Here is a 9,753-nt window from a genome sequence, read left to right as displayed (position 1 = left end):
GCATTTTTTATATTTACTCCATAAGTCACCTTATATACATGTAAGGGTGTAAACAAATAAAAATATAAGTAAAGTGGAGGTATGGTAAATAAATAAAACGTCTTTTTATACTTACTCAAAAGGTATGGTAAATAAATAAAAATATAAATAAACTATACATATCGTAAATAAATAAAACCCCTTTTTATATTTAGTCCATAACCCTCGTTCTATTTATGAAGGCTCAAGAAAAAGGTTTTATTTAAGTGAATCCTATGGGCCAAATACCATATTTGTAAAAGAGGTATGGTAAGTTAATAAAAATATAAATAAACGAGAGGTATGGTAAACAAATAAAACATTTTTTTATATTTAATCCATAAGTCACCTTATATTTACGAACACTCAAAAAATGGGTTATATTTAGGTGAAACCTATGGCCAAAATACTATGGGACAAATACCATGGACTAGATTGTTATTAATACCATGCAAAAAACCATTATTAACCCTAATATTAGAATTAATAAAAATAAAAATGGCACATGGTATTGACCCATGGTATTCACCAAAATGGCACATGGTATTGACCCATGGTATTCACGAATGTAGCCTATTTAAATGGGGGAATTAAACCAACATGTAGCCTATGCTAAGATTCACTAGGACTTTACAAAGTTTTATTATTTAGTGAAAGACTCGCCAAGATCTTACAAGATTTTATAATTGAGTAAAATATTCGCCATGCCTAGTGAGAGATTTGCCAAAACATTATATATACATATTATATTATTGATAAAATCGCCTTCCATTTTTCCTATATACCATGGAGATTCGCCCATTTATTATATTTATAAATTTAGTGGGGGTTCTTAAAATTTTCGCTGGTCTCTTCCTAAGGATAGAAGCCTACATTCTTCTCTATTTCTTCCCATTGCTTCCTTTTCTCTTCTTCCTTCCTTCCCTCCTGTAAACCCAATAGCAAAGGTGGAGTGAGTATAAGTCCAGTCCATTTGATCTTCAATATTTGCATTACCTTCTTGTATAGGGATGTTCTATCCAATGCATTTCTTAATCTCTCAGGAGAGTGATACTCCCTGGTCTGAAGACTGTCTTGTAGGGTATTCCATCTTCTCTAACATGCTTGTTGGCTTTCTGCCCCCAACAGTCTTAGAGTTTCCTCAAAATGGGAGATAACCTTCTCTTAGGTGTTAAGGTATCCAGGTGTCAGCTTAGCATCATTAGAAATGACATTGTGATTACTGATCATAGCCATGGAATTTATCTGCTCTACCTTGATGTAGAGGGATTCTCCTTCTTCTTTTATCAATACTCTCTTCACCGCCTTAGCCCTGGCCTCCTCATGACTTATCCAAGATGCAAGATCCATCAATTGCAAGTCTCTCAACTTGGAATTGGGATCCAAAACATTCATGTCAGTTAAGGTGAGGTTGTGTAGGTAGAATTCAGATAATTTGGCTTTGTCTTCAGGGCTACTCTTATTACACAACTCAATGAACTTCTTATAGTCCTACAATGGCATGGTCCCATGTTGTGGTAATGTCTTAATCTGTAACTGCATCTATTGGTCTTTGAGGAAGAGTACATAGGATTTGGGTGACAGACTTCATTGAAGTGCATCCATGGAGAGGGTTTCCATTGTGGCCACTTGGGTCTTCTTTTCTGTTAGGTCCCTATAATACTAGTGATTACCCCATTACTATTGTAGTTATATCCCTTATTAATATTGTGGTGCCCCTATTGTCCCCATATTGTTATTACTGTGCCCCATAGAATCCCTCTATTGTTATTTTTGTGCCTTTATATTATTATTATTAGATCAGCTGGGTTATATTGTGACTCCTTAGACTCCTATATAGAAAGGAGGTTTTGTCATTTGAATCATCGAAGAATTGTTCATTTATGTAATGTAAATGAGGTTGTCCCCTAAAAGAGGTTAAATTCTAACGCGTTGATATATCTTTTCTATCTTTTTGTGAGCTGGTTTCATAACATTTGGTATCAAAGCTTTGGATTCTAGGGTTTCGCTGCTCCAAATAGGTCATCGTGGCATTTTCGCTATAACTTTTTTTTTTTTTCTGTGACGTTTCAAAAGCAAAAAAAAACCCATTTGAGACGAAATTTCACTGAACCTTGGGTTCGAATTTCAGAGCTTTTCACACTATATTTGCGGAGATATATTGGCCTAAATTAAAAATTTTGTTTGGTTAGATGAATTCCTTTGCATATATTGCATGGTCCTAAAGCATACTTTAAGGTCCCATGAACAAATTAGAACTGTTGAATTTATTTGCAAATACTTATCATATCGGCTAAAGCTAAAGGTCTCCATCCTCGTTAGCATTTATGACATTTCTGTTTTCTTTGAGTGTCAAGAACTGCCACCCTTTCTGGTCCTTGATGGTATTTTTTTATCTCCTAACTCTTCTATTTCTTTCATCCAAATTAACCTTATGATTCTGCAATGTACAATAAATGTGCCCAATGGAAAAGCCATGGTCTAGAAATCTGATTGTAATTGCTTGTATTCAGTTTGTAGTTTTGTTTCTTTTCAATCTTTTTAATCACCACCGAAATTTGGCATTTAAAGCAAAAAAGATAGAGTTGCTATTGAAGTGACATTGGGCAACTAGCTCAAAAATATATTTGAGGGCTACATCCTCTGATCCAAGAGCCAGCTTGTGGCCTTAAGTAGTGAGCTTTTAAAGCCTTCAGCAGATGCATTGGCAATGTTCTCTGCCCAAAAACATCTCGAGGAACAACACTTAGAAACCAAGAAAATAAATAGCCTAACATTTAATACAAAACTGCCTTAAAAGAGTGAATACTTATATACACCCAAGCTATAAAATTACGGGAACACTTAGAAGCAGGGAAAAGCTCTTAGCTTCATGGTTTAATGGTGTCCACCTATTGAACAATAAAAACATATTAACTTACATGACCGTATAGATGATAGATCAAAAAAATGATAAATAGAAAAACACATTGGGTTAAAAGAAAAAAACAATCTTCTAGTAGTTCTATTGAGTTCTTTAAGAATTCACATGGAGAAATGGCTCACCAAAATTCCAAACTGTCCATACTCTTCCAATAGTTCTCTTGAGTTCTTTAACAATTCACATAGAGGAATGGCTCAAATGCAACTTTATATCAATTAGGCACTCATGTTGTCATAGTGGCTCAAAAGGTATGGTGTTTTATTGACATCTCCTTAGATGTTTTCCTTTGCCTAATATCCAACAAAAGCATGTGAAATGGTCCATCTAACTGGGTGAACCTCAACTATCCAATTTTATGCCCTGCAACTGTTAGATGCTCACGCTGTAGCTTGGCTTGGAGGATGGAAGATCATATATATATATATATATATATATATATAAGTGATAGAGACTATACTGAATTGCTAAATAAAACTAAAAATTGCTTCAACAATTCTGGACCACCGCAATCATTCGATCACAGTACAAGTAAATAGCATGCAAATTGGTGGTAAACAATTGTATTTTATACTCCGATCACTCAAACAAAATAATAATTCATGATACCCTAGTAGAGAATCCGACAACCTGTTGTCCACCTATGTTTTCTTAAAGTCTCGTACAATTAAATAAAAAAACATATTGGATTTAAAAGGAAAAAATGAACTACTGAGTCCTATGCCGAGAACGCTTTTCTACCATGTCCTTCTAAACCAACTTAGAAGCAGGGCAGAGCTCTTAGCTTCATGGTTTAATTTTGTCCACCTATCAAACAATAAAAACAAATTGACTTACATGACCATATATATGATAGATCATAAAGATGATAAATAAAAAGACACATTGGGTTAAAAGAAAAAAACAATAAATTGAGTTTCAGGCTAGGAACAAGTTGAAAAATAAGTTATAACATCAAAAAAACCCAACTTGAAAAGAAATAGGGATTTTTTTATAACACAGTAAAGCTCAAGGAAAAAAAAGCTACCGGATGTCTCAAGAATGATGTGGAGAGAAGAATTGTACCTCTCTTATGCAAAAATCACTCCAAAATACTATTCACTTTGGAGATTTTGAAGGCACATGGGAGGACACAACTGACCGCCTGTCAAACTCAAATCATGCTTTACATAGAAAGTGCTTACATAGTGACCACCTGTCAAACTCAAATCATGCTGCTGTGAGCATTATAAGCATATAATCCGTTTGAAATCTCCAACGAATGAACAGAACAATGATAATTTAATACTAATTAGTGCTTGCCAAAAGCCAGGGAAGAAGAACAATAACAATGATAATTTAATACTAACCAGTGCTTGCCAAAAGCTAGGGAAGAAGAATAGCAACAACAACTGGTAGACCAAAGAAACGATTAACTCTAAGGCCAAGAGTGCAAGAAGATGGGGATGAAATATATGACTGTAGAAGATTTCACTAATGGCAGATCGGCAAAGAAGGGCACACGATTGAAAGGACATAAAAGAACGGGAAAAAGCAGTCAAAAAAGCAAGAAACCACCTCTCAGCATGGATGAAGAGGGTCTAATTCAGAGGAATTAATTTTAAAAGCCAAGAAACATGGATTGAGAGGATCTAGTTTATTGTAAACCAAGAAATGGCCTCAACACATTTCACTGAAGAGATCTTTGTCCGTATATTTGGATTTGCAAGCACAATCCGCTTGGTCTGCACATGCCCATTTTTCTTTTGCTTTTGCGCTTTTGGCTCCCATGTTACTTTGAGCTTTATTTCTATCAAATTTTCTGCAACTATTTTTAGTTATTTCTATATTTTGCAATATGATGCCATTTTGAATACAAAGACGTGCAGGTTGAATTGTATTTTAGATCTGGCCTGACAGGGAGACGAGAACTCCCATGTTACTTTGAGTTTTATTTCTATCAGCTATTTTTAGTTATTTCTATATTTTGCAATATGATGCCATTTTGAATACAAAGACGTGTAGGTTGAATTGTATTTTAGATCCGGTGTGACAGTGAGCTGATCGAGGGATGCTTGACAGATGTCAATAGGAGAATGAAAGTGTTGACGACGGAAGTGATTCAATATGAAGGCCTATCGTACTTTGAGCTTTATTTCTATCAGATTTTCTGCAACTATTTTTAGTTATTTGTATATTTTGCAATATGATGCTATTTTGAATACAAAGATGTGCAGGTTGAATTGTATTTTAGATCCGGGTTGAATTGTATTTTAGATCCGCCCTGACAGTGAGCAGCCGATCGAGGAATGCTTGACAGATGTCAATAAGAGAATGAAAGTGTTGACAACGGAAGTAATTCAATAAGAAGGCCAATTGGCCTAAAAATTAAGGTTATACCATAAAAGTGAAAAAAAGGAAGTCATAAAAGTAGACTACCTGGGAATTTTACAACTGCTGTGAATGTTGACTGCCCTAAGCAGCTTCCATTCCCGGGAAGAGTTATCAAATGTTTCACAATCTGAGATTTTTACATTTTCACAGACTGACCGTCTTTCCATCGATGAAGGAACATAGAAATGGACATGGAGAAACATAAAAAAATACTTTTATACATAATAAAATTCCTACTTTTTGTTAGGTTATCTTTAACGATGGGAATTGTTAAAAAAATTAATGGTTAATTTCGTAATTCGCTTTAAAATCTGCGAGAGGATTCTCACTCTAAAATTCAAGAATAAGAATACGTGTGAATGTAATGTTCAGATGAAGCCACAAGACACAGAAGGGACGACAAATACCATGAAAACGAGAAAGTTCAGTAATCACTTTGTGAAGTGGCCCTTCTAATCTGATTCTACAATAAAGTTGAAGGTCACTTTTAGCAATCCGAAGATTTCGCATAAAAATTCCCGTCAACAGTGATACTCATAGCATACCACAACACACAAAATGGAGGACAATCAAGCAAGAATCTTACAAAGGGCATTAGAAGTGGCAGTTTTCAACATTGTAAATGCAATTGGTCCACCAGCAAAATTCTGGGGGCGTATCTCTAGTCTTGCAGCTGGGCTACCCACTTCTTGCAATCATACACAGAGCAGAAAGCCTGCAAGCAAGTGAACACTAATAGTATAACTGCAGCTACGAGAGATAGGAATTGCCACGACCCGAATATATGTTCGTTGACGAACTCCACCACTGCAACATTCCATTTTCTATTATAGTATCTATTTACATCATCTATAACATTGTCCAGATATCCGACCTTTGTGAGACGAACGCACTTACCCAGGCTGTTCCACAAGCTCGCAACCTCTCTGTCGCTTTGGAGGTGGTTGCAGATAATTCCACTTTGTCTCAACAATCTCACATCCGCTTCGCTGTCGATCATCCCGTTTATGAAATCAGTATATCGTGTGAAAACCATCGCACCTGGCGCAGCCGAAGCTTCGAAAGCCACCAGATTTCTCAGGATTATCTCTGTGTTGTTGTCCAACTTTACTTTTGGAAGGTAAAGTGTCGCAGTCTTCACATCAAAACGTACTGAGGTGAGATCACCGTCGGTAGGAGCGAATTTGAGTCCTGCAGAATATAAATCGGCCACACATGGTATGCTCAGTTCGTTGGATGATTCACGGATGATTCATCCCCTTCCCCTCCCCCTTTTCCTTCCTCCTCCTCATCATTTTTGTTGGCATCTTTATTGACCAGAAGAGCAAAAGGTCCCTTTAATGCACTCAGAATAGGCAGGTTCCCAAGAGTAGAAAGAAGACGTAAGGGCAACTTCATCACGAGTTGCGCAGGCCGCCCGGTGAGCACTCGCCGAGTGAACTTTGTGAGAAATCGAATGGGACCAATGTTTAGGGAGGAGACAGCACTCCACAACAAACTGAAGGCTCCTGTAACTGTTGACTTGTCCTCTGGAACACTCTCTTCCTTTTCTTCCTCTTTCGGAGTATTTGGGTTTGGATTGTTGGAAACAGGAACGATAGCGTAGTACAGCACCTCCAGTATGTGGCCTCTTTCTATTGTATGGATCTTCGAATCCTCGGGCAGCTTGAAGGTGAAAGGCGAAAATTCTTCGCAAACAAGCCTCAGCAGCGTGCAGAGTCTCTCCTCTGCTTTGGTTTCAGAACCCAACTGCAATTCCAAAAGCTTTTGCAATAGAAAGAGTGGCAATTGATTTTCAAGCATCATCAGATCTCTGACAATGGAATTGTGGGCAGCACTGGTGCCACTCGGATCTAGGACTCGTCCAAGCTGCTTGACGTCTGCGTCCGAGTTTTTGTCGGCGTGTCTGACATAAAACTGTAGACACTCGAGAAGGAAGACTGCGTCGAGAGCCATAAGCCACGCCAAGGTTTCTTCCTTGTAGTCGAGGAACTTGTGGTAGCTGCTCCGGATTCGCCATTCGTGTTTCTTAAACTCCTCCATAACCGCTGACTCAAACTTGAGTCCGCTGATTCTTTTTTGAAATCTGCGAGCAGCTGCAAGTTTGTAGCGCTCCATGTCATAGAGCTCAGATCTCCAGTGATGATAGGGGCCGATGGAAATGGACTGAGGAGTGTATGATTCAGGCTTCACCGCCAATAACTCTTTGGGCACATTAAAGACAGACATACATAATTCTTTCACTTCTACTTCTTCTTCTTCTTGTACATCAAAACTTCCCTTGATTTGAATAACCCAACCATTCTCATCGATCTTCAATTGAACATTGGTTGTGGACTCCATGTTTCTGAGTCGGAGGCAAACAGTCTCACAATAAACAAAGGAGAACTGCGGAACCTTATATGGAGCTTCTCTGGTTAATGAATACACAGACCAGACCGGAGGAAACGGGTACTAAAAACTTTGTCTATTTCCTTCCTTTTAAACAGGCCTCGTAGCATATTATTTCTTTGTCGACAATATCTTTCACATGTTTAACACGATTTCTATATTTTCTATGTTTTACTGTTATTGCTAATGAGTGAGCGCAGATTATCGTCAAAGTGTGCAGGTGGGGACTGCAACCAGAAATGCCAACTATACACGCAACAAGTAAGTGGCTTCTTCGATAGTTGTAAACTATTTGTCATTGTCATTCATTTGGTCCGTGTGCGACAGCCTAGGAGGACCACTCGTTTATTAATCTCTACACTTTGTTTTAGTGGAAAATTTATTATAATTTATTCATCTCTACATTTGTTTTTAAGGGGAAAATTTATTATAATTTAGTTGTGAAATTAAGAGTGGGATAGGGATCATTGACTATTATCCACAAATTTAATTGTTAAATTAAAAGTGAGACAGTCATTATTAACTGTTACTCATTACTGTTATTCAATAAAAATCACATTACTTAAAATTATATAAAAGCCACACTATCTATAATTATGTGTTAATGATTTATAAAAGGGTACGATTTCACTGTTCCCATACACTTTAATAAATATAATTAATATAAAATGAAACCATTTATAAATTTCAGTGAAATTTACTAATAAATTATCCTCATTCTTAAAAATTTAATCTTAATTTTTGAGTAAAAATCTTTTTATAAATAATATTTTTATCGTGTATGAATATATAATAAATTAAATGCCTATAAATTATGTGCCCAGCACTAAAATTCTAGTATTTTATTTTATTTTGGATCTATTTTATACCGAAATCAAAGGTAAATTTTATCAATGAAAGGTAAATTTTATTGCAAAGATAAAAGATGTAATTTTCATAATAATATTTAAATTATTTTTTTTATTATTATAAATCAAAATTTTAAATTAATATTTAAAATGTAATCTAATAGTTATGTGGAGTTTGGTTTTCACCGGTTTTGTAATCTAATCTCTATTAAACTATATCTACCTTGTTATTATTCCAAATACTATTTTTTCAATTAAAAATTTATAAAAATAAATTTTACCCATTTATAATTAAAATTAGAAATTTAAAAAGTGTTCTTTTACTCATTTAAAAATGACAAACATTTTAGATGACATTCAGATTCAGAAATTGTAGCTAATGATAATTTTACCCATCGCTGATGGACACATTTTATTACATGCAGTTCCCTATCCCACATTATTTTGCATATTTAATTCAAGGAAAACGTGCCATAGTTAAGCTGTAAAATAACTAAGTATTTTAGACGGAAAAGTTGCGATGGTTAAGCTCCAAAACGACTTGATATTTTAGAGACTGGATGATATTTGCCCAGAATTCATATATTAATATAGAAGGGAGACAAACATATATTTCCTTCTTCATTGAAGGACAAATATTGAATTATTTATTTAGCAAAGTACAAATATTGAATTGTTTATTTAGCATAACTTTGGCAGATAGCTTTCTAATAATTTATACGCAGCTCGTGCTTGTAATAATTTACGCACAACTGTGTTTTCACTATCAATGGGGAGCCGTTTTATATTTTTAAAATCTAATATAGATTAAATTATTTAGTAGGGCTTTGGTTTCTCCCTCTCCACTATTTTGTATGGTATGACAAAGGCTTTTATTATCATGTTGTATTATCAATAAAATTTTATCACTTCGACTTTTGTCAGCAACAGTTATCGTGTTTATCATGTTGTGTTATCAATAAAATTGTATCTTTGAGTTAGAAAAATATTTAAAAACCTAAGCCTTAGAAATTAATTATAAATTTGTAATATTCAATTCAGAAGGGAAAAGGAATATAAAGACTCAAACAAATATAAATAAACATAAGTCCAAAATATATCTTAAAAACTAAATGCCTTAACAGCAAATGACTTTACATCAAGAAATATCTTAACAAAGTACCTAATCACCATCTATCCAAAACCGCTTTAACCATAAAATTT

General features: G+C 35.2%; 1 pseudogene; it reads right to left on the bottom strand.

The window, feature by feature from the left end:
• Positions 1-5,728: 5,728 nt before the first annotated feature.
• Positions 5,729-7,748, bottom strand: LOC149192998 (putative UPF0481 protein At3g02645 pseudogene; annotated as a pseudogene).
• Between the last annotated feature and the right edge of the window lie 2,005 nt (positions 7,749-9,753).

This window comes from Pinus tabuliformis, chromosome 2_2 (assembly GCF_031772625.1).
Source record: "Pinus tabuliformis cultivar Carrire ecotype Pingquan chromosome 2_2, CPIR1, whole genome shotgun sequence".
NCBI lineage: Eukaryota > Viridiplantae > Streptophyta > Pinopsida > Pinales > Pinaceae > Pinus > Pinus tabuliformis.
Note: the sequence above shows the minus strand (reverse complement) of the source record. Positions and strands in the feature narration are given on the sequence as shown.